At 43.3% G+C, this 20,448-nt stretch overlaps 1 protein-coding gene across 3 annotated transcripts in view; it reads right to left on the bottom strand.

Annotated features, from left to right (window-relative positions):
• Positions 1-12,382, bottom strand: part of USP49 (ubiquitin specific peptidase 49) — a 109,949-nt gene extending 97,567 nt beyond the window's left edge. For all 3 annotated transcript variants that reach the window (XM_089681158.1, XM_089681159.1, XM_089681160.1), the window contains exon 1: positions 12,249-12,382. The gene's annotated coding sequence lies outside the window, so the exon portion shown is untranslated. The remainder of the gene's footprint in view (positions 1-12,248) is intronic.
• Between the last annotated feature and the right edge of the window lie 8,066 nt (positions 12,383-20,448).

The raw sequence follows: 20,448 nt of genomic DNA, 5'->3' as shown, positions 1-20,448 counted from the left end.
GTTTATCTTAACCATCTAACTGCGCTTTTTTTCGGACAGCTTGGTCTGTTAGGCCAGTGTGAATGAAGCATTTGTCAAAAGTCTGGAGCCGCATGTAGGCAACCTATGTTATTCATTGGAGATGCAGCAGCTGTACAGACATGGTCGCACATCTGAGATTGACAGGTGTGCAGGGGCCAATGCACAGCCTGGAGCACAGACCGTGTAAACACACGTCTCTGACACTGCACTGGCCTTTACCACCATGTGAATGAGGCCTTAAAAGGAAGTTGAAAAATAACAGACTTACTGGCCTAAAGAAAAAAAAAAAAACCCTGAAGCAACCACCACATTTAAGGTTTGGAAAGGCACAATAAAAAAAAAAAAAAAAAAAAAAAAAAAAAAAAAAATTTTGCTTTTGAGTTTAGCTACACTCTAACGAAAATGTGCATTTTCAAACCAAATACACTAGAAATGAAAATTCCAGTGCCGAAACCAAAAATTCAGGATGCACTTTGCGAAAAACGAAGTTTTTTTCTTTTACTTTAGTTTAATTAATGTGGCTGGCATTTTTGCATTAAAGTCTATGGGATGTGACTTTGCATTAAAGTCTCAAAGTGGTGTTTGTGCTTTGAGGTCTATGGGACGCAGCATTCTATTGTTGGCACTTTTTTTCCCTTCTGTCGGCAAAATGCCAATAACCCTTTTTGTGGCCAATTATTTTTGGCAGCCGATATATTGGTGCATCCCTAAAATGCACTTAATGTTTTTTGCCCCCCATCTGCACTGTGCTAACCTAGCCTTCCCTTTCACTAATACTTTATTAAACAAAAAATACCTATGGCCTTTGCCATTTGTTTACTGGCCATTATTTTGTTGCCTAAAGCAGAGCTCCACCCAAAAGGGGAAGTTCCACATCCTCGCCCCCTCTCATATGCCTAACTTGGGATATGATTTTGGAGGGGGGGGGGGGGGGGGAAGGCAGGTACCTAGTTTTGTCAGCTACCTGCTACCACTTACTCTCGGATCGCCAAAGTTCTCCTTCCCCTCTCCCTCCCTGCAGTCTTCTGGGACATGTGACAGGTCCCAGAAAACTGCAGGGCCATTAACAAAGCATAGTGTGACTCATGCAAGCACAGTGGGCACACAGTTAGGATGCGGATGCCGGGAACCCAGAGGCTAGTGAAGAACTAGCCCAGGTGAGGAAGGTGCTGGACCCTGGGACAGGTAAGTGTCCATTTATTAAAAGTCAGCAGCTATAGGATTTGTAGCTGTTGACTCATTTTTTTTTTGTATAAAGACTGAACCTCCACTTTAAAGTGATTGTAAACCTAAGACATGAAATATGAACAAAGCATATACCTCTATAGTGTGTACTTGTCTCAATCCTTGGCTATCAGCATGAGTCCCAACATGAGCAGGCACAACTATGGAAGAAGGATTTGTTTCATCTCTGTATATAGTCTGAGGCCAGTCACTTCGCAGGGTACAGTATATGTAAAAAGTGTACAGCTACTTTAACTGTATCTGAGCAACACATACTAAAAAACTCTAAAAAATGTTAAATATTCAAAGCAAACTCATCCATGTCGCCATGCTTTCTTTTGTTGAGAAATCACTTTGAAAAACATTCCCCTAGCATTACTAACCAAGGCCATCCTGAGTAAATGCACATTATTCATGTAGCGTGTATTTCCTGGAATCCATCTGCCCTTAGCTATGGCATGCAGCCAGAATCATGTACTTACCGTAGCTAAGAAAAAAAAAAAAAAAGAAAAAGAATAAAAAAGGGAAATGCCCATGAAGACTCCTGTGATGTACAACATCATTTTGGACTAGGCCAGGAACCAAGAAGCATTTGCCCAGCGTTTTTAATTAGCTCACAATTAGATGTCACTGCTGCTTACAAGTTCTGACAATGCTGGGGAGAATCAGTACTTGAGACGCAGCTGAACAGACTGTGAGACCACCTTGGAAACACATGCGTTATTATTCAAGAGAACTGAGGGATCACAAGGTGATTACTTTATATCAGTGTTTCTCAACCTTTTTTTCAGTCAAGGCACCCTTTAAACTTCTGCAAAAAATCTCAAAGCGACCCATTATAAATGTAAAACACTAAATTAGTGGTTTTACATATTGAGGCATCATCCACAAACATAGGACACCCAACATTAGAGGGGGTTTATTCTTACAATGCAAAAACACCTAGTATTCCAGCATTTCTCTTCTCCCTCACTCAGCTAATGTGACCCTATGACAGACCCAACCAGGACAGGGGCTTTTGGAGGGGTCTAGGACTAGCCTTCTATCCACGGATTATGGCCCATGGAGACAGCAGACCATTCTCTAATAATGGACAACATGAGGAGCTCTGAGAGTAAGGCTTGGAATAAATCTCTGCATAAAGACAATAAATCTTCCCTTCTGGAGTGGATGGAAAGATGTAACATTATAATCTTGTACATATTTCCTGCTCAGAGGAAATATGGTGGACCTCATGCGGATTGGGTTGGACAAGCTCCTCTATTTGGGACAGAAATATTTATTAATCTTCCTCAAGAAATCTATGAAGGTAAACTAATTCCACTTTTCAGACTTTTGGAATATGATTTTTGTCTTATGATGGACAGATTATACAAGTGAAAGCAAACACCCGAAAGACAGCATGTGCAATGTACTTTGTGTATTCAGGGGTGGGCTCCATGATTAATCAAAGCATTGTTTGAGTGCTTGGCTGTTAATTAGCTTACTGTTAATTAGATCACTGTAGGCTGTACTGTTTACCATTTGCATTGTTTAGGATAATGTGGTCAAGCTCTTACCTAATCAGTGTGGGATGTTTATCATGATGTATAATATTTGATTTGTGTTTATTGTAACTGTGGGCACTGTCACTATTTCCTGAGTGTATAAAAACCTATGTTTTCTGTTCAATAAAAAAGTTCCTGTTTGGCATCCAAGCTAGTCTCATCTAGTCTAGCTATAATACCTTAGTCCTGTATCCCAATTGCAAGGAAGAAGTTCTCTGGCGGAATCACCCAATCGAGGTGACAGGCGTTCCGTCACAGACCCACTATGTGCTGATGGATAGGGGCAGGGAAGGGGCAAAAAAGGATTCGGTTTCGACAACCAAAGTCCTCCTTATCAACCAGTGATGCCATCAGTTGTTAGGATGCTAGCGGATGGCTTGCACAGTACCCACGGTTGTATAATGCACAGTGAAAACCTACCTTTGTGAAACAAAAAAAGGCTTGATCCACCTACTAGCTCATATGTACTTTTCAGGCAATTTTTAGGCATTTTGCCAAGGCACCCCTGAAGAACCCAGCAGGCACCCTGGCTGAAAAGGGCTGCTTTATATAGTCTAAGGCTTTGAAGAAAAAAAAAAAAAAAAGCAATGTCTAGGTCAGGGGTGGGCAAACTTTTTGACTTGAGGGCCGCAATGGGTTCATATATTGAACCCGGGGGCAGGACCAAGAGTATATGAATGATGTGTATGTGTCATCCATAGTAAGTATAGTAATATTCCCCCATAGTAAGCATAGTAATTCATCCCCCATATAGTAATTCATCCCCCATATAGTAATTCATCCCCCCTATTAATTCATCCCTCATATAGTATTTCATCCCCCACAGTAGTATTCCCCCCCCCCCCCCCAAGTAGTAAGCCAAGTCCCCCCTGTGTCAATTCACTTACCTTTGCTCCGCACGTTCCTCTCGCCGTGTTGCCGCGCCGTTCCGGTCTTCAGGGCGGACTGTGAGAGGAGCCTAGCTCCCCTCCCCTCACGTTCGTCACACTGCCTGACAGCCACTACACACATCCTGACAGCCACATCCGCGGGCCGGATTAAAAGGTCCGCCGGGCCGTAGTTTGCCCATTGCTGGTCTAGGTGCATTCATAAATATAAACCTTGCCAAGGGCAGTTTATGACATCTGCCTGGAGCAACACTTTAATTTCACAACTACTACTAAAAATATTTTTGATGTCTATTGGGTGAGGTGTTGAAGAAAATGAGCCCATGCCATCAAATATATTAGGTACACCACTGACAGCACTGTCACAATTTGTATGTGCTTACAAGGGAACCAAAAACCTTAGAGGGACACTAAACTCTGGTTTATACAAAGAAGAAAAAAGAAATTATTCAAGTTTGTATTCCCAATTCAAAAATAGTACCTTCACTTGCTCTCAGCCTCCTCCAAATGCCTTGCTTTTGCTGCTGTAATCTGACATCCTGTTTGAGGGTGGTTGCAATCAGTCTCCACTGTCCCACTTTATGTAGGATCATAGCATGCTCTCCTTCTCACTCACGGGATTAACTAGGGACTACAGACACTGGAATTTTTAGTGTGCACCAAACCGCAACTAATGTGCACTGCTCGTTCCAAACAAACATAAGTGAGTGGGAAAAGGAGAGGTTCGGAAGCTCACAGAGGATGTTAGAGACAGAATAACACAGCAAGGTCCAATTAAAAAAAATCAACTCTGGGTCTGCCTTCTGGAGCATATGATAGGAACTTACCAGCATGCAATTGTGAAGCCAGAGTAACATTACCAGTGCCTCGTCTAACCAGGAAGTGAAAAAAACAGCAATTGCAAAAATGTTTAAATTAAGAATATAGGAGGACTTCATATCAGCATGCAGAGCTGTATATTTTTAAGCTATGTTATGAAAATGGGGACATGTAACACGCAAAGTATGTAAAATCCCGTTTCAGCTGCAAAAGTGGAAATACCCTTTACTCAGCAGACATATATGAATTCTTTCTGGAGACTAAAAGTGGTTGCAAATTAAAGTGTATGTACGTAAAGGCTGAAGGATTTTTACCTTCACGCATTCTATGTATAAAAGGTAAAACGCCTTCTGTGTGCTGCTCCCCCCACAGCCCCTTTAATAATTACCTGAGCCCTTTTTAGATCCAGCAATGTGCACAAGAGCCTCAGCTGTCCCGGGTCTCTCTCCTCATTGGCTTTCAACGTCCGTGAGCCAATGAGGAGAGAGGGGGGGGCGGGGGCAAGCCACGGCTCTATGTGCCTTATGGATGCATAAGTGGGGTTAGGGAGTAAGCACACACCAGTGCCCCCATAGCAAGCGATTTGCTATCGGGGGCACTGGCCAAGGGGGAGGAACAAGAAGCACAGGCAGGGGACCCGAGAAGAAGAGGATCGGGGCTGCTGTGTGCAAAACCACTTCCACATAGCAGGTATGTATGACACGTTTAATTATTATATATATATATATATATATATATATATATATATAAAAAATTGCAAAGCTTTAATAGGAGATACTTGGATATATAAAGAATATTAGTATATAATAGGAAAGAGAACCTGGGACTTCTCTGGATTAAACCATTTCAAGATCATAATCTCAGGAGTCTCCTGGCTGGAGTAATAGGTGCATCTTTTAGGTGTTCTGTGGCCACTTCAAATGCGAGATGTGGAGAGCCATTTAATTACAGTTTTACAGTCACTGAGGGACTGTGAGCTGTCATCCACCAGCAAGTCAGTTCAATTAGCATAAACAAGCCAGTGTGTTGGCAGCGATGCCGTTTATTGTCTACTGGTGCCGGTAAAAACTAGACAGACACTTGCGCAAGTTCTGATTTCATTCAAAGTAGACTTCTTCCTTATTTTTTTTTTTTTTTTTTTTTAGAAATCTAGCACAATCAACCGCAGCTTTAAAGCCACAAAAATATAGGCTGGTGATAAAGGAAACATTTTATCAGAGAAAAAAAACAAAAAAAAAAAAAAAACAAAAACGTAAATGCTACCCACCACACACAAACACCAGCCCCATGCTGAACTATCTGCTGGATGCCAATCTCGAGGGGGCTGGCCCTTTCTACACACATAATAGGCTTCTCTCCAACTCAGCTTTTCAGTGCCAAGAACTGCTGGATGTTATGCAAGTCAGAAAGAAACCTAGGATGTAAGAAAATCATTTAATCATTTCTATGGCCTCTTTTCTTCAAATAGTCTTTGTGCGGTCAACACTAAATATTTATTAAATGATAGGCTTTAATACTGTGCTATCAAGATTGTATTTAATGAACTCACTGACAACAATGCTGGACAATTTTCAGCATTTTGTTCGCTACAGAAAAATGCAAGAACTCTAAAAATACAGAAGTATTTAATAATAGCTGTCTCCACATCACTGATGTGTTGCAATGAAAAAAATAAAATCTAGCTGCTCCCCCAATGCAAAGCAGTTGAGCAGGGACAACCAGACACTGATCAAAATTTGTCCGGAAGTCATCTGCTCACCCCTCTGCCTCAGCCAATCAGAGCAAGCTTTGTATTAATTTAGGGAATACAAAGCTGCCTATGAATAGCTGAGCGCTGATCAGCCCAACTCTGTTTTGTTCTGTGCGTGACACAGGAAGTCTCTGTATCACAGCCAGGACCCAGCACTGTGTACTGTATGCAGATGAAAGTGGCTGTAAATTTTTAATTAAAAAAAAAAAAAAATCATCATACCTAACAGCTCCATGTAACAGTTTTGCACAGAGCAGCCCCGATCCTCCTCGGGTCCCCCATTGGCTCTCCTGGCTACTCCCCCCTGCCAAGTGCCCCATAGCAAACCGCTTGCTATGGGGGCACTCATGCAGGCTCACTCCCAAGCTGGCTCTGTGAATCCACAGGATACACAGAGTGGGGCTCCATCCCCCTCCCTCCCCCAGCTGTTATTGACAACACCAGGAGACAATGGCTCCTGACCATGTCTGAGTCAGTGAAGATTGAGAGAGCCAAAAGAGCCTGTGCTCTCCTCGTGCACATTGCTGGATCGAGATAAGTATTAGGGGGGCTGACAGGTGAGCTGCATACTGAAGGTTTTTTACTTTCATGCATACAATGCACCTTCAGCCTTTAGAACAGGGTTTCTCAACCAGGGGTCTGTGGAACCCTAGGGTTCATCCAGAGCTTGCTAGGGGTTCCTTGAGCAATTTTTACCTTTCAGATAAGTTCCCGCTGACATCATTGATCTTTTTAGCCATCTGTAAAAGAGTATTTCTTCCCAACGACCACGAGTGTAAGGAGCATTCTTCCCAATGCAATGACCGTCTTACTAATGTATCATGAGTTGTAGATACGGTGATTTCTAGCAGGGATTCCTTGAGATTGGAGAGTAATTTCAAGGGTTCCTCTGTGTTGAAAAGGTTGAGAAAGACTGCTTTAGAACCATTTCAAGCTACATACAGTACATTCTGTGCCGAGAACCGATGCAGCAGTTAGTGAAGAAAGTAGTTCGCTTGGACCACCTTGGTCCAAACAAATTATTTTAAGGTTCCACGCATATTAGCATCAAAAAACACTGGGAAAAAAAAACACTGGTAATAGTGTTTTATTAGCTTTTTACAGTACACGTAGGGGGAAAAAAAAGAAAAAAAACTAGAAAAAAAAAAAGCAGTTAGGAGCGTTTTAGTAGCATTCAGCTTTTTTTCTGCAGGAAAACTGCTTCCAAAAACAATTTTTTTTTCTGCTCCTAAAAGCTGAAGCTTTAAAAAACGCTACTACCTAAAGTAGTGTCCATGGACACATAGGATAACACTATTTAGCTTCTAGGAGCTGAAAAAAACATTAGTGTGCCTTAAATTAGAACTACAGGCAAAATTTGTATTTTCATTTTGGATAGAGTAAGAGAGTGCGATAACCTCTGTAAAAAAAAAAAAAAATTGTCCCACCATCTGTGCCCCATTTCGGAGATTTACCTTCACTTACTGTCCCATAGCCAAAACTGGAAGCAAGAGGAAATCCCTGCAAATTTAAGGAATTCCTTGGGGGCCCCCCAGGTCACCATAACCCGTGTCCCCATTGGAAGATTTCCCCTCTATCACTTACATGGAGACAACCCAAAATTTGAGGTTTTCTCTTACTTTCACTTTCTTTTACAAAGAGTTTTATTATAGAATAGATAGCAGCAGAGAATCAGTCAAAGACAGATGCATTGACCAACAGGAATAAAACATACAATGTATTCGATGAATATGACAGAATATGTACTGAAGGAAAGACATAAAAATAAACTGCGTACACAAGTGCCATGTATTGAAAAAGAAAAAAAAAAAAAAAAAAAAAAAAGGAGAAAGCAATAAGTTGCAAAAATGGTAGACATTTAAAGACCAATGACAATATAAAATAAGGAAAAATTGTCTCTTACTTTCACTTTCAATAATATTGGGGAAACAGGACAAAGACAGAAGGATTTTCCCTAATGGGGACACAGACAGCAATAAAAACATAACAGGGGTTCTACTCCCTCTCCACTCTATCCAAAACTAAACAAAAAAACAAAAAAAAAAAAAAAACACACAACAACTCTTGCCTTTACCCCTGGTTCACATCTATGTGGCCGTGCGGGCCGCGTTTTGCACGGGCACGAGAGCCCATTCCTTTGAATGGACTCCCGTGCCCCAGGACACACAGGAAAGAAGTCCCTGCACTTCTTTGGAAAACGCAGCCCGCACGGGAACCTCAGTTCCCAGTGCGGTTGTGATTTCCAGTGTGGGTGGCGTGCCATTAGAATTAATGACACCCGCCCGTGGGTCCGCATTTCTCTGTGCGGGTGGTGCGGCTGCACAGATCCGCAGCGGCACCACCCGCACAAATGTGAACCTAGGGCAAGTTATACTTTAGGTGACAGGAAACATGGAGATCAGCTTTAATAGAAGGAGAAAGTAGTAGTAGTAGATACACTAGCAGATTTAGATGGACTTGACTAACCAATTAAACGCCGATACCTTTTTGGGCATTAGCAGTTTGCTTTATCCTTTTGGAATAAAGGTTTTACATAAATAAAAGCTGATCACTGGTTTGTCTTATACCTCTAACTGCCACTTTTGCTGGACAGTTTGATCTGCTTGAAGGCCATACATCCAAAAAAAAAAAAAAAGATAAAAATGTTATCTTCTGATAGATAGAAGTGATCTATAGTTGACAACCTTATTGATTGATATGCTTTTTCGGGAAGTGGATTCAGATAAATTGTTGGAGGATACAATCATAAGTTACGTTATCAAATCTCTGTTTCCACCATGTAAACGCACAACATTCGGATTGATCAAAAGAAGATTGGATTCATGACAAATGAATATTAATGTTCCACCCTAGCCTACTGATTGGATAGACCGAAGCCAATCTAAAGTAGACAAAAAGCATTCATAGGAAGTTAAAGCTATTCAATTGCATGCCGAGTCAAATTGCATATTGATCAGATAATAAATTCAAAGCATATATGGCACCATTACAGGAAGCTGAAAAATACCAGACATGGGTGCAGTATACACGTTATAATGTGACAGTACATTCAACTTTAGATCTACCAAAACTATGTACTATGAGCACCTACCTAAACTAACCAATCTGTATCCAATCAGACAGGCCCCTGCACTACATACTTGTTGGTTGATCCAAAGGAGATTGTTCAGTCGTATGATCAGACTGTAGGAAGTGTGTGTGGTTAGCTTTAAAGAATATGTAAACCCAACATTTCCTATTGCTGATATGTGCCTGCTGTACCATGTACAGGTGTATCTTGGTTTATGAATTTAATGTGTTCTCCGGGATGTTCTGTATTGTGAACAAATCTTAACCCAAAATGCGATTTCCCATTGAAATGCACTGAAAACCAATTAATCCGTTTAGAAGGTCAGAAAAAAAAAAAAAAAAGTTTAAAAAAAGTCGCTGTCACTATGGGGTTTATTTACTAAAGCTGGAGAGTCCAAAATCAGACTCCCTTCTGCATAGAAACCAATCAGCTTCTAACCTCAGCTTGTTCAATGAAGCTTTGGCAATGAAACCTGGAAGCTGATTGGTTTCTATGCAGAAGGGAGTCTGATTTTGGACTCTCCAGCTTTAGTAAATAAACCCCTATAGGTCAGTGCTGGTTTTAAATGTAATTAACATTTTTTTTTCCTTCACTTTCCCCCCAGCTAAAAGAAAGAAAGTTTCCTTTTAGTTTATTTCCCCAAGTTAAGAGAAAAAGTATCCTTTAGCTCCAGGGAAAAGTGACAGGAAATTCTATGAGCAATAGTGAAGAAAAATAAAAAAAAAAAAAGGAAGAGCTGGCAACTGCATTTAAAAATCGGCATCGACATACACTTCGTATTGCGAAAAAAATGTGTAAACCTAGGCCTTATTTTCAATGGATTTTCATTCGTAAACCGAAAATTACATTAACCAAGGTGTTCGTATACTGAGGAACACCTGTAGTTGTATGAAAAAGTATCCTGTTCTCTTTGTACTGCTACCTTTGTGTGAAAGCCCTGGTGTTCCAGTCACTGGATTTCCTATTGCACACTGACCACACTAGACATGAGAGCACAGTGTGGTCATTGTTCTTGCTGTGCTGGGAGCTAATCCAATGATCAGGCTCGTGCTGACACCCCCCCCCCCCAACCCCCATACAGCCATTAACTGGGAAGGTGGAGTGCCAGATGTCCAAAAGAATGTACTTTTGATGGTGGATTAGGAGGCATTTGAGAGTGAGAACAAGTACATCAAGCCAACGCGTTTCAGGAGAAAAGACTCCCTTCTTCAGGGCTGATTGGTAGCCTCAGTCATATAGTGGATAGTCTCTCTGCAGGGGGCTCTTGTGTTCGCTTGATTCCTCCGTTGATGAGCAATGAAGATCACAGCATTCCAGTCTGCCTGCTAGTAGGATTGTCTGTCTGGCTTGACAGTGATCTGCGATTGCTCCTCATTCTGTGTCTGGCCCAGCCTGGATCTCCAGATTCCCACACGTTCTCAGCCTTTCCCCATCTAAAATGGGGCCCAAGCCAGCAGGGGGGCCCAGGCAGCTGTATGAAGCAGATGTCGGCAGGGAGGGTGTAATTACTGGAACAGATCCCCTCTTCTTTCTGCAGCAGCTGAAAGCTAGCTTCTTGTCTCCCTCCTGTCAGCTTTCAGCTGCAGCAGACAGAGAGCCATACAGGTGATTCTGTTTCAGTAACTGCCCCCCACCGCAGCGATCACCCTACCTGTACACCATACTTTTCCCCTGCTGCCCAGGTCCCCTTGTGTGTCCCTCCTACTTCCACTGTGCTGCTGGATTCCCTCCTCTCCTTGCAGCTGTAAGAATACAATAGGATCCTTCAGGATGGAGAGTGGAAGACGTGTTCTGTAAATATGTCACATTTACCAGCCCCTTCCTTATCTGAATGACCACAAGTGGTCGGTACCGATCACTCACGGTGTTCAATCATAAATGGTAAACTGTGTTTATTTGCGGGGCCCTGTCTGGTTTACTGTATGGGGCCCCGTGGTTTCTAATAGCAGCCATGGATGGGGTACTAGCCACCTAACTCTGCCACTCCTACACTGTTGGCCCATTCCCATTTAGAGGAAATCCCCTTGATGGATTGACTTTACCCTAGAACAGGGGTCTCCAAACTTTCTAAGCAAAGGGCCAGTCTACTGTTCTTAAGGCTTCAGGGGGGGCACACTTTGGTCAGTGGGAGTAGAAAATACCACATTATCTGTTTTAGTGGGAGGAATAGTGCCATGTTGTTGGTATGATTGGGAAGAATAGTGCCCCCTTGATAGGGTCAGTAGGGGGGAAATGTGCCCCATCATTGGTGTTGGTTGGTGAAAGTGCCCCAAGGGCCAGGTAAAGGCAAGCAAAGGGCCACCTCCAGCCCCCAGTTTGGAGACCAGTGCCCTAGAACATCTAATTAATCAGGACGCCTCCATACCAAGGCCACCATCTTGGTTGTGCCATGTCTTATTACATTCCTCAATTTCGCAGTCTCCATATAAAAGTTTCCATGTCAAGCCAAGGCCTAGTCCCCCCGTCACATCACCCCCAGCACTGAAGCCACTATAGATCCAGGGGTGATAGTGATGTGGATCTATCAGTACAATGGGCTGTCAGCAGAGGAGACCCCAGCCAGGACATCTGTATACACAGGATGAGCCCAATCCTGATCCTTCATGGCTGGTCCTCACAGAACTCTAGGTGTCTTGTATTGATGGGGATCTAACTAGGGACAGGACACAACAAAGCAGCCCGCTTAAAATCCCCCCAACTGGACCTAAAGCTACACAGTGTACACTTGTGCTCCACAGCAGCTGCTACAGAGCCCACTACTAATTCCTCCTCACAATCATCATTGAGGATCAATAGCTGCACTTGTGTCTTTGTATTATTTACATGTGCCTGTATACAAAATCTGTGTGCCTCCCCCGGTACCACCTCCTCCGCTCCTCCCCTCCGACCCCCCCTCCACCATCCGCACCCCGCCCCTCTTGGCCCGGTACCTGCTTGTCCGCTGCCCGCCCCTCTCCCTCCACGTTGTCTCCGCCTCATGTCTCCACCGATGCCGCTCTTTATTCCGTTATTCGCAGTACACTCGGCCTGTCACCCGGTTGTTACCGCACAAGTCTCCGCCCCCCGGCTGGCTATCCTGTATTCCCATAGGCTCCCGCCGCCGGCGCCTGTCCCCTCCGCCGACTGCGATTGGAGGAGACGCCCGCCGGTCAAAGCGTCACCTCCTTCTTCCTCCACGTTCAGCACACGCAGGCCGTGCTCCGGGTATTATTTCGGATCTACGTAAACTGCGTAAAAGATGTGCGGGAGAACCCTTCAGCGAGCGTAACTCTGTTCGTGAATACGGACGGCTGTGGAAAGTGTGGTTGAGCCGCAAAAGGGTAAATAAGGTTGCTGGAGACAAAGGACTCTTAAAGGCGCAGACTGCTCGTACGGCTTCTCTAATTGGGCCGGAAAACAAGCAGACGTCTCCACTTGTTTGTTTATCTATCGCTTACAAAAATTGTGGTATGGAAAAGAGCCTGATGTTAAAGTGGCCAGTCAAGTTTGGTGACTTTAGATTTGTCAGAGTGTACGAAGAGCTTCTGCATTCACACCTGAGCGCTGCGTTTTGGTGGAAGTTTTGTCGCATGCTTGCGTGTCTTTGTACCATGTTTTTCAAGCATTTTGGCGCGTTGATGTTTTTGTATAGGTAAAGTTGATCCAGGGAATATCCAATTGCCTCTCGGGGGATCAGGAAGGAATTTTTTCCCTGCAGGAGCAAATTGGATCATGCTTTGCTGGGGTTTTTTGCCTTCCTCTGGATCAACTGTGGGTATAGGATTATAACTTTTTTGTAATGGTTAATCAGGATTGCCTTTTGTCTTTTTTTCAGCCAGATTATGTAACTGGATGGCCGTTTGTCTTTTTTCAGCCAGACTAACTATGTAACTGGATGGATGTTTGTCTTTTTTCAGCCAGACTAACTATGTAACTGGATGGATGTTTGTCTTTTTTCAGCCAGACTAACTATGTAACTGGATGAACTTTTGTCTTTTTTCAGCCAAACTAACTATGTAACTGGATGGCCTTTTGTCTTTTTTCAGTCAGACTATGTAACGGGATGAACATTTGTCTTTATTCAGCCAGACTAACTATGTAACTGGATGGCCGTTTTCTTTTTTCAGCCAGACTATGTAACTGGATGGACATTTGTCTTTTTTCAGCCAGACTAACTATGTAACTGGATGGACGTTTGTCTTTTTTCAGCCAGACTAACTATGTAACTGGATGGACGTTTGTCTTTTTTCAGCCAGACTAACTATGTAACTGGATGGACGTTTGCCTTTTTCAGCCAGACTAACTATGTAACTGGATGGACGTTTGTCTTTTTTCAGCCAGACTATGTAACTGGATGGACGTTTGTCTTTTTTCAGCCAGACTAACTATGTAACTGGATGGACGTTTGTCTTTTTTCAGCCAGACTAACTATGTAACTGGATGGACGTTTGTCTTTTTTCAACCAGACTAACAATGTAACTGGATGGACGTTTGTCTTTTTTCAGCCAGACTATGTAACTGGATGGACGTTTGTCTTTTTTCAACCAGACTAACTATGTAACTGGATGGACGTTTGTCTTTTTTCAGCCAGACTATGTAACTGGATGGACGTTTGTCTTTTTTCAGCCAGACTAACTATGTAATTGGATGGACGTTTGCCTTTTTTCAGCCAGACTAACTATGTAACTGGATGGACGTTTGTCTTTTTTCAACCAGACTAACAATGTAACTGGATGGACGTTTGTCTTTTTTCAGCCAGACTATGTAACTGGATGGACGTTTGTCTTTTTTCAACCAGACTAACTATGTAACTGGATGGACGTTTGTCTTTTTTCAGCCAGACTATGTAACTGGATGGACGTTTGTCTTTTTTCAGCCAGACTAACTATGTAATTGGATGGACGTTTGCCTTTTTTCAGCCAGACTAACTATGTAACTGGATGGACGTTTGTCTTTTTTCAACCAGACTAACTATGTAACTGGATGGACGTTTGTCTTTTTTCAGCCAGACTATGTAACTATGTATTAACCAATAGAGAAAACGATCATCTGTTACATTTGTTTCTATGTGTTTCTGCTTTCAGCTGCTTCAAAAGCTCTACAATCTGCCCAATTTGAGCTACAAAAGTAACTTAAAAACTTGTTTACGCTTGAGAGTGGAGATGAGAACCACCACCATAGAGAATAATTGATTTTTTTTTCTCCAAGTGTTTTGGAGCAACCTTGATATTGGGCATGGAAGCGTCTCAGAAAACACAATTATTTATTTATTACAGTACTTATATAGCGCCATCAATTTACGCAGCACTTTACATATATATTTACATTCACATCAGTCCCTAACCCTCAAGGGGCGTACAATCTAAGGTCCCTAACTTGCATTCATACATACACATACTAGGGCCAACTTAGGATCCAATTCACCTATCAGCATGTCTTTGGAGTGTGGGGGGAGACCGGGGTTGTTCGGGGGGGGGGGTCCACAAGGGGAGCGTGCAGGCTCCAGGCAGGTGCTGCTGTGGTTGGGATTTGAACAGACGACCCTAGTTCTGCCAGGCAGAGGTGCTGACCATTTAGGCGCTCTGCTGTCCCCATTTATTACAGGTGTACCTTGGTTTAGGAACGCCTCAGTTAACGTAATTTTCAGTTTACGAAGTGTATGTCGGTGCCGATTTTTAAATGCAATTGCTGACTTTTTTTTTGTCTTCACTATAGCTCATAAAATTAGCTGTCACTTTCCTCGGAGTGAAAGGATACTTTGTTTCTTTTATCTCAGGAAACAAACTAAAAAGGAAACATTGTTTCTTTTAACTCGGGGAAATAAACTAAAAGGATATTTTGTTTCTTTTAACTCAGGGGATATAAACTAAACGGATACATCTACCCCCAGGATGCTTTATCATCACACCTGGAAATCTTACATCATTTGGAGCAAGGCTTTGGGGTTCCATCCTAGCTCCTCCTCGGTGGCTCAAGTGTTGGCCTTTCTTTGATGGGCATTGACCACAAACTTGCCTTTTGTACTGTTAAGAGTCAGGTCTCTGCACTTGCTGTTTTCTTTTAGCACCCTTTGGCCAAGCATTCCTTGATTCGCATCTTTATCCATGGGGTTCGCCATAACACCCCCGTGCATTTTCCGTTGCTGCCGTGGGACTTGCTTTTGGGTTTCTCAGTTCTCCAGCAATCTTCTTTTGAAAGCATTTAGGATATTCCCTTGCTTAGGGCTCGTTCACACTTGGCTGTTTTACCAACGCTTGCCAAACGCCCCTATAGCGTTTGGCAAGCGTTGGTCCGGCGTTTGCGGAGCGTTTTTTAACGCTCCGCAAACGCTGCATGCGCGGTTTAGTGGCGGTTGCTAGGCATTTTCCGAGCGTTAATTACGCCCCACAAACGCCTATAATACAGTTTGAGTGGTGTTATCGCGTCGCAACCGCACCGCAAACGCCGACTGGGCGTTTGCGGAGCGGCACCATAGATGAGAATAGGAGGCTTCAAAGCCTCCTGACTCGACCAGAGGCGTCCGTTTTGCCGCGACGCAAACGCTCCCATTAGAACAGCACCATGTGCTGTAATGTGCAGAATTGGCAGAGGCATTTGGGAAGCGGTAAAACCGCTTCCCAAACGCCTCTCTGCCGCCTGCACACAAGGCTAGTGTGAACGTAGCCTAATTCTTTCAGGAATTTGTCTTCCTGATTGTTAGGACTTCTCCTCAGCAGATGTTGGCATTGGCAGCTTTGTCCCATATGCCTCCCTATCTGATTTTGCACAAGCATAGGCGGTTTTTCGTCCATTTCTTTCTTTCCTTTGGAAAGGTGGTGTCGGATTTACATCTGAATGAGGACATTGTTCTTCATTGTGTCCTTGACCTTCGCACCCTAAGAAGGTGGCTTTGCATTCTTTGGACGTGGTCCAAGTGGTTTGACTATACTTATACATGATGGCCACCTGTTGGAGGTCCGACTTTTTTTTTGTGCTCACAGACAGTCCAAGGAAAGGCATGGTGGTCTCTTCTGCCACTATCTTCCATTGAATTTGGCAGATGATCGATCAGGCATATGCCAATAAGGGGTGGGAGCCTCCTTTCCCTGTACGGCTCACTCCACCACAGCAGTTAGTGCCTCCTGGGCATCTGACATGGTGTCTGTTGCGCCAGTTTGCAAGATGACAACCTGATTGTGCACAATTTTACAATATACTATGTGGTTGATGTATTTGTCATCCTCGGATCCTAGGTTTGGCCACACAGTTTTAGCTATCTGCTTTAAAGGGTTCTCGTGGGCCCCTTGGGGGTGCTTCTAGGTGTAGGCATGTTTGTGCAGATGTTCTTTTGATTTGTTTGCCCACCCCTTGATGTGGCACTGCTTTGGGATGTCCCTGTCCGGTCAAGATTTAAAAGAGAGTCTGTGTCCATCAATATACGTAAGAGAAAAGGGGATATTTTTTTTTTTTTGTTAACTACCTCCTCTCAAACCCTCCTCCCCTCTGCTCCACAAATGTCCCCTTTCTTATTGTAAACAAGATGACTGTTAAAAAAGATATGGATGATGCCACCATCTTTCAGAAAGATCCCTGGGAAATACAAAGTGCCTAAAATTTCACGAGAAGAGCCTCCAGACTGTGCACTGGCATCATTTTGCAATATCCCCTTTATTTTACTTCAAGGTCTACTTCAACATTTACAGTTTTGTAAAATTGTAGATTTATAGTTTTATATACCCTTTTTAACCGCTTCTGTGCTGCCCTATAGCAAAAATACTGCTACAGGGCACCACGGGTGCGCAAAATCACATATATATATATATGTGATTTTTGCATTTCTGGGTAGGGGGAGCACGCATGCCCTACCCACACCACCATTTGCAGCCTCAGCTGTCAATGACCGGGTCCCAGCTGGTGATTTCCTGAGTAGTACCGACGGGGGAGAGACCTGTGTATAAACAACACAGATGTCTCCCCTGTCAGCTCCTGCATGCTGCCTTGTTAGGCTCTGCGTAGCAGAGCCATAAAAAGCAGTGTGCTTACAGTGCAAAACACACACACAGTTAACCCTTTGATCGCCCCACATGTTAACCCCTTCCTGCCCAGTGTCATTAGAACAAGGTCAGTGCTTTTTATTAGCACTGATCGCTGTATTGGTGTCACTGGGGATGTTAGTGACACCAAATCAGTTTTCCCCCCAGTGTCAGAATGCCTGCCACAGTCCCTCTATAAATCACTGATCGCCACTATTACTAGTAAAAAAAAAAAAAATCCAGTATATATGCCTCCATTCGTAAACGCTATAACTTTCACGTAAACCAATGAATTTTCCAAAGCAGGGAGAAAACTATCCAGTCTCAGGTTTCTTAAGAGGACAAGTGGCTACTCAATGAAGTTGGACGAGAAGCGGTTTATCCCTAAGCTGCGTTGGAGGTTCTTTACTGTCATAGCGGTAAGAATGGGGAACTCCTGACCACAGTTGGTGGTGTTAGTAGGGAGTATCGATAATTTCAAAAAACGTTTAGATGGACATCTTAGTGAACACAATATATAGGAATATGGGAAATGGTAGAGACAAACACCCCCACACCCATACAGGTTGAACTGGATGGACTGGTGTCTACCAACTATGTAACTTTTTTTTTTAGATAAGTTTTCTATAAGTTACTGTAGGATAGATAAAAACCTAAATATATATCCGAAAAAGTATTAGTGATCAGACTATCAGATGATAACAAAGCACAATCAAAAGTACAGTATCTTTTCTTCCATTAGGAGAAACAAGCAAAGATCGTGATTGTAATAATTTGGTTTATTTTGATGACATATTAAAAAAATAAGGTATTCATTACCAATTGCTATTCTATTTTCAAAAGGAAAAGATTTTTTTTTTTTTTGCAGAATTGAAACAAAGTTAGCCTATTACAATTCACTGCTGCCTCATCCTTGCACAGATAGACATATAATGCAATGATCACACATGCAGCAGTAATTCATCATGGGTGTCTAGTGACCTGTAATTAGTGGATATAGGTTTAAGTGTATAGCAGTGCCTTTGTGTATGCATGGTAAATTAGGGAGACAAGTGGAGTCTCTACCCATTCCTAGGCCCATCAACATATAATAGTACATACTTTGCAATTCCTGAAAGCAGTCTCAGTCTCTCATCTGTCCATTCAAAACTAGAACAAAGTGCATGGCAGATGACATACTTAAAGTGGTTGAAAAGGCTGAAGGTTTTTTACCTTCATGCATCCTATGCATGAAGGTAAAAAACCTTCTGTGTGCAGCAGTGCCCCCAGCCCCCTCAATACTTGCGTGAGCCCCATCGAGATCCAGCGATGTGCCACAACCAGCTCGGCCGACCCAGGTCTCTGCCTCCTCATTGGCTGAGACAGCAAGCGGGAGGTGTGACGATCGTGGCGTCAGACCCCAGCCCTTCTCACCAAACACATGACCGAAGGACTAGCCAATCTACAACCAAGCTGTCACGTGCGTAACAATGCCACGCCCAGCTGCACCCTGCACAAAGATTTTCCAGCTAATGGACCACAATCTGTGTACTTGCAGCCTGGGAGTGACTGTTACTGGGTCAGGTTAATTACGCAATTAACCCTTCACACTGCCACCACCTCCTTTTTGTACAGAGAAAGAGGAAACTCGGCAGTATCAGCAATAACACTATGATGTTGAATAATCGTCTGTATACCACTGTCACCGCAGGCAGGGTATATAGAGGTTTAAACACACACAGTAGCGCTCGAGAGACAGGGGTTCTTAGTTTGCATTAAAGAGCTTTAGAAACAGTTCAACACTTTCAGAAAGTAAGATTTATTACTAAAAGGTCAAAAAGGGTGCAATAAAAATATTTACAGAAAAAGATGTAGCCTAAATATACATAGAGCAATAACACAGCAAAGAGATAACAGAAAGGAATTTAGAGAGATAAAGTACTTGCCAAAAGCCTAGTTTAAGCAGATCAAGTTTCCTGAGCCAAAAGGGTGCCTTATCTCCCAAAGTTAGTTCCAATGTTAAAAGGGAGAATCTTCAACTTAGCTCAACTCAGCTCAGCTTAACTCCAAGCATAACAGCCTTTTTCTAGGAACTCAGCAGGGTGTCTCCTTAAAGCAGAGAACCAATTGCCTCATTTGGGGAGGGGTGTTGTAGGCGGGGAGCTCAGGCTATGACCAAATCCCTCCCAAATTATACTATGGTCAATAACTTTTCCTAGGTACATGTAACATTCTATCGACGGGTAGATTAATGCACAGAATCATCTGCTGAACGTCTAGATATGAAATATGACATACCTGCTGGGATGGTTAAGGAGATATCATTTTCTGATCTCCTGTTTGTGTCAGCTAGGGGGTGTAATATATCAGACGACTTGTATTAAAGTGACCGGTCTGAATATATGCCTGGTTTTTATGTAAGTCTTTCATAATCTAAGATATGAAATCATAGGTGAAAATGGATGTTGAATGTGATGTCTGGTTTACTGTTTATGGAATGTCTTTGAGCTCAGTGAAGGACTTGGTTTATGGCTTTACAATATCCCAGATTGAGAAGCTACCAGACATCTGGGCACCAGCTAGGTTGGGATTTTATAGCCCTGGAGCTCTCCCGCTGAGCCTTGATGCCTTTTTGAACTCAGCATCCAGGGACCACGTGTCACTCAACAGAGAGGGAGGGGGGGATGAGGGAAGCTAATTTGGGAGTAGAAAATGATAGAAGATGGAGGCCTTTGCCAAAATGGAGGTTCGCATCCATCTCTGTGTGCACGATTGCTACAGGAGGTATTGACTCACACTGCTGTCAATCACAGCCAGTCAGCCAATCACTGGGTTCCAGCTGGCAATTTCCCACCAGCACCCAGCGATCTCCGAATACTTCCAATGAGGGAGAGACCTGTATGTGGACGCTGCCCTATAGCAGAAATACAACAGGCTGGCACAGGTGCGCACAACTGTGCAGCTACAGGTAGGGAAAGGCGCGTGCCCTACCTGCACCGTCATCCGCGGCCTCGACCGTGATTTCCCGCCGGCACCCGGTGATCTCCGAGACTTCCAATGGGGGAGAGACCTGTATGTAAACAATACAAATCTCTTCTGTCAGCTCCTGCACACTGCTTTGTATGGCTCTGCATAGCACAGCCATACAAATCAGAGTGCT

Source organism: Staurois parvus, unplaced genomic scaffold (genome assembly GCF_062004578.1).
Source record: "Staurois parvus isolate SC_StPar_1 unplaced genomic scaffold, SC_StPar_1.0 ptg000261l, whole genome shotgun sequence".
Taxonomy (NCBI): domain Eukaryota; kingdom Metazoa; phylum Chordata; class Amphibia; order Anura; family Ranidae; genus Staurois; species Staurois parvus.
Note: the sequence above shows the minus strand (reverse complement) of the source record. Positions and strands in the feature narration are given on the sequence as shown.